This window comes from Asparagus officinalis, chromosome 2, assembly GCF_001876935.1.
Source record: "Asparagus officinalis chromosome 2, Aspof.V1, whole genome shotgun sequence".
NCBI lineage: Eukaryota > Viridiplantae > Streptophyta > Magnoliopsida > Asparagales > Asparagaceae > Asparagus > Asparagus officinalis.
Genome location: NC_033795.1, coordinates 75,835,109 through 75,840,660, shown reverse-complemented (window position 1 = coordinate 75,840,660; position 5,552 = coordinate 75,835,109).

The window sequence follows — 5,552 nt, the reverse complement described above, 5'->3', positions numbered from 1 at the left end:
ATATCCTCGTAATTCTAGGCGAAGACGTCTATGTATTCCCGTATGAGGGCGATGAGATCCTCTTTTTCTTGAGGAGGCAGACTGCCGCTGATGAATATGGGTTTGGGATTCGCCTCAGTACCCATGTTCACCTGGAGGACTTCGTCTTCAGTTGGTGGTTCGCGCTGTTCGAAGCGACTGTTCCACTGGGCGCTAACATGGCGATCCCATGTCTCGTCGTAAAGTAGAAGTTGTTCGTCCTCCGCCATTCCGGCGGGGTCTACTGTGGCCATGTTGACTGTAAGGCCATCGAATAAATCCCTTACGCTGACGTCTGAGTCCCAAGCCGAGGTTGTCGACGATTGATCCCCTGAACATGCGTAATCGGAATCCTCGTCGACGTAAAAACACAACTCCGATGAGGAGGAGGAGTAGCCTAAGCCTCTCCTAGTCCTGTTGAAGTAATTTGAGGGCTTTCCTTTGGGGACATAGGCGGGTTTGATGACCGTCTTACGTCCTCGGCCGTAATTCAGGCCCTCCAAGCGGGTGAGGTCATACCCCATGTCGCTCATCATGCGTTTCGCCACTCGACTGTATTGCGAAAACTGGGGCGCTCGTTGGTTACATGGTGACTCTCGTAACCAATTACAATTGACTCAAAGTCGTTCAGAATTAAGCTGTCACCGTATTCAGGCTCACTGTCTGCCTCATTGCCACTCTCGACGTCTTTAAAGGGATGCTTGTCGGCCACTACTGTTCAGTGAGCCTGACAGTGAGCCTGAATACGGTGACAAGCATCCCTTTACAGCAGAAAATCCGCGAAGTAGTTCTCGACGTCTTTAAAGGGATGCTTGTCGGCCACTACTGTTCTTACCCGCTCATAATCGTCCACGTACTTCAAGCACTGGTGTAGTGTAGACGGCACGATCCGGTTGCCGTGAATCCACGGACGCCCCAGGAGTATGTTGTAGGAGGGTTCGGCATCGATGACGTAGCACGTCACCTCCGTCTTCATGTCGCCTATCCGACATTTCAGGCGGATTTTGCCGAGTGGCCGAGTCCCTGTGGCGTTAAAGCCGAAGATGGTAGTCGAGGTCGAGGCTAGGCGCTTCGACGGTATCCCTAAGTGTTTGATTAACTTCAGGGGCACGATGCTCAGTGCAGACCCCGGATCAACCTGGATCCGATCCACTTTCGCCGAGCCGACGTATCCTGTGAAGTACAGCGGCCGGTCATGGGACGTGCTCTTGATGAGCATGTCCTCAGGGGTGAAAGTGATGCAGGGGATCCTTCTCTCTGAAACTTGGCAGCAAGTCGTACAGCCCTGTTCGGTCCCTGTTTCTTTTGAGAAATGGGTTGAGAACGCCTCTGCATCGGCCAGCGCCTCTTGTAGGGCCTCCCGGGTAGGTCTGGATAACCGGAGAAGGTCGTACATGGTGATTCGCGTGGGGATACTTTTTAGTTGCGCGAGCACGTTGAACCGGTAAGGCTGGCGGCTTGAACTTGGTCCATCTGGATTGGGAGGGACTGCTGCGGCTGGCCTCGCTGGAGGTCCTGCCGGGTTTTCCGCCCTCGCAGGATATTCTTTCGCGAACTCCTTTCCGACTCTCGTGGCGAAGATGTTGGTGTCTTCTTCAGAGTCGGTTAAGGCGGTCATCGCCGCGTCATTTCTATCCAGGATGGCGGAGACAATGTTGCAATGCTTCCTCTTAGCCTCTTTGGAAGGCTGTGCAGTCCACTGCTCGTCATTGAGGAGGTCCGGATGGACCCACATCACCTGCCCTGATGGCAGAGTTTGTGGAACCAAACCCTTTTCCCGCTGGTTGTGAGGATCGTCATTAGTGATCTTCAAAACCGCCTTGGGGATAGGAATTATCCCCGCCGGGGCTTGAACCTCCGGGAGACCCGTCCCAAAGCTCAAAGTGACCATGTTTGCCGTCACTTGCTTTTGGACATTCTCTTTCTTCAAGACCCCCACGTCGTAGAGAGCCTGGAGTTTGTCCTTGAGGACGTAGCACTTGGTTGTGTGATGGTCAAGGAATCTGTGATATGCACAGTAACTTGGGTCACCGGTTTTGTCCGCCTCCTCAGGCTTGGCGGCTTCTGGCAACTTAATTCGTCCACTCTTGAGTAGAGTGTCGAAGGTTGCCACCACCTGGTCTTCTTTGAAATCATATTGCCGCTGGGGGCGTGGCTCAAACTGCCTGGGTTTAGGCTTTTGAGCAGCCTTGGGTGCCGGGGCAGAGTCGACCGCCATGATCTCTTTTCCCCTCGACCGTGGAGGGTTCTTTGGTGCAGCTGGCTCCGCTGCTCCCTTCTTGGATTGCGGCTCTTCGGCCTCCAACCTCTTGATCATATTTTCGACTTGCTCGCCTTGACGAACAAGCTCCTTCCAAGTTCGGGTCTCTACTGCCCCTATTTTGGACAGGATATGGATCGACAGATTGTTGCGACACATCTCAATCAGCGTCGCCTCGGAAAATTGGTCCCGACAGTGGACTGATCGATTCCGAAATCTCTTCACGAAGTCGTTGACCGACTCCGACTTCCGCTGCTTCTCAGCGAGGAGAGTGGCCATTGACACTTCCGTGTCGTCATCGAAGAAGCGGGCGAGGAAGAACTTTTCGACATCTGCCCATGCCTTGATAGAGCCGGGCTCCAGTTTGCGAAACCACTCAAAGGCTACCCCCTTTAGGGTACCTATGAATAGTCGAGTGAGAATGGCGTCGTTCCCGATAAGGAATCCGGTCTGCGCCATGAAGTAGTAGATGTGCTGTGAGGGTGATCCCTTGCCATTAAACTGTACCAAGCTGATGGACTTAAACTTCGCTGGGTATGGGACTGTGTCCCATTCGATGGGGTAGGGACGTACCACCCCCAGCTTGTTCATGTTTTGCTGAAGCTTCAGCGCGTTGAGTTGGTCCTGGAACTCGTCGAATCTTTTGTCACGGGTGCTATCCACGGTGTGCGACGTTCCTATCGATGTTTTGGAGGAGTAATTGGACTGTCGATCATCCTCCGTCTCAGCCGCTGGACGGTGAGGAGGTACCCACTCCTTGTCCCTGGTTTGCCGGGGTAAGGGACGTTGGGTCCTCTTCTTCTTCTTGTTCTTGTTTAGCAGTTGCTCCATCATTTCTCTTAGAGAGTCGATGGTCGCCTGCTGTTCCTCCAGCTTTTGAGCCATTGTCTGCTCGGTATCGAGTCCGGTCATGTGCACTCTTGCCTGCGCGTCTTGACTTGATTGCGATGTCTGGGAGGTGGCCGCTGCCGAATGAACCTCGTCTTCGCCGTAGGAGGGAGGTACTAAGGTGGAATAGTCAAACCCAATACTTACTCCCCTGTGACTACGGGTTCGCTGGAATATGCCTTCCTGCCGGCGTCGAGCGAACCGGGTGTTAGGTCTCAGGATGGAGTCCGAGTCTGGCGAGTCGGAGAGTACCGCCTTCTCCTTATCTGTCATGTTAACTGTGGCGGATGAGAGCTCCAGGTCGTCAGCAGCGCGTCTTTTCTGGTGACAGCGTCTTCGACGGGAGGGCCCTGGTCGAGAGGACTGTTGAGAAAGTCTCTCAAACACTGAAGGTTTCGCCGTTCCGACGCGTTGGCAGTCGGCGAGGACCGTGTGGATGAGTCTCTCGTAGTGGCACTGAGGGCTCGCCTCATGGATAGTGCGTTTGCGAGTCAAGAATTCTCTTAGGTCTTCTACGGGTGGCTGGTGACCACCCCTAGCCTCAGAAGAGTCGCTCTGGTGAGCTGATGAGAGATTTTTGGGCGCTCTCTCTGGTGCGCGTTGGGTGGAACGCCTTGGTGTTAGAGTTGGGCGATCTCGCCTTGAATGGCGAGTCTTCGCGTTTGAGCGAGCTCCAGTACTCAGGCGGGTTTCAACCCTTCGTTTGGAAGGGCGGGTTCGTGAGGAGTCGCCTACCCCTCTACCTTTACATTTATTCGCCAAGTGATTATGGCGAGACTCGCCAGCCTTCGAGGACTCGCCTACTTGGGTAGGCTTGCTCGCGCGAGGAGATCTATTCGCATCAGGGATGTGACCTGAGAAGCGAATTCCTCCTGGGCGGCTGGCTCTGCCGTCCTCGGTTGGCGCTCCTGATTTGGAGGGCCTTCCGACGTCGGGCAGTTTGCCTTCCCGTCTAGTGTTTCTCGGGCCTGTATAATGGTTCAGGCCGTCGTGAGAAATGGAGGTTTGGACCTCCTGTCTGACGGGCGTTTGCGGGCCTGTATAATGGTTCAGGCCGTCGTGAGAAATGGAGGTTTGGACCTCCTGTCTGACGGGCGTTTGTCGTCGCTGTTGGTTAGCTCTCCCAGCAGGGAGAACATCACCGTAAGCTGTGGCAGTGTGGTTTGTGCCGGAGTGAACCGGCGCTTCCTCCGAGGCGGGCGTCTGCGTGGACCGTTTGGCAATCCATCTGGCAGACCCTTGCCTCTTGCGCTCGATCTCTGGTTTGGCCTTGATCGATTGTGAGGGAGTGGGCTCCTCCGATGATATTCGGGTGGAGCCCTCAGGTGCAGAGGCTTTGACCGTCTGAGGTCGGCCTCGGCGCACAGCTCTGTGGCGTTTGCGGGACGCATCGCCACCAGAGGAGGAGGAAGACAAGTACTCTTCGTACTTGGCCTGGTCGAACTCGATTTCTAGGGACTCCACGGTCGTCCCGATAGTAACCTCATCAAACTGAGCCACCACCATTTCGTTCGATGAAACAGCTTCTCCCACTGTGGTCGCCATCTTCTGTAGGGTGAATATTTGATTTCCCGAAAACAGGGAGTGTTCGTTTGTATTAATAAGAAGGCTTATTACAAACTAACAAATCAAATGGTTACAACAGAAGCAGAGGGAATGCCCTCTTTGTTTTTTTTGTGGGGACTTTAGGTGGCTACAGGATGCTTCGCTCGATGCTCGTGTCGAGTCTGCTTCCCTTGGACCGTTCGATCGAGGTTGCTGGAGAGCTTCAGTTCGCAGTAGGAGCTCAACTCGAGGGAGTTCGGGTCTGCTTAGTTCGTCGGCGATCGGAGCTCGGAACTAAACAGTAATGCTGCAATGCAAAGATTATGTAGAGAGCTTAGTCTCAACTCCTTTCTCTAAGTTTGCGACCTCTCTTCCAGTGTGCTGGAAGGGGCTTTTAAATGGAAGAAGGGAAGCTTGACTCATCCTTGAATTGTGGGATGTGACCACATCTTCTCCAGAGACGTCTAGCTGCTCCTCGATACCATGAATGGTCATTCGAGGGATTGTACTTTATGTCCTATCACCTAAGATGGGAAGGCCCATCCTTGTATATGAGGCAATGGCCGTCTGCTATCCGAGTGGATAAATCAGCATTAATGAACCGCATTTATGAGTTCGCAGAGTGATGAGACGTCTGTCCGATCACTCGTACTGTACGCGACCGCCCGGCGTGCTTTGAGCATGGTGCTTTCTCCTTTCCGGTCAGGAGAGGCGGTGAAGTAGGTGCACAGTACTCGAGTAGGTCTAGCTAACTTGCCGAGTGCCGGCGGATCCAGCACTTGACTCAGACAGCCGAGGTGAGTTGCATTTATGAATGCTCAGGTTGACTCGACACCTGTCC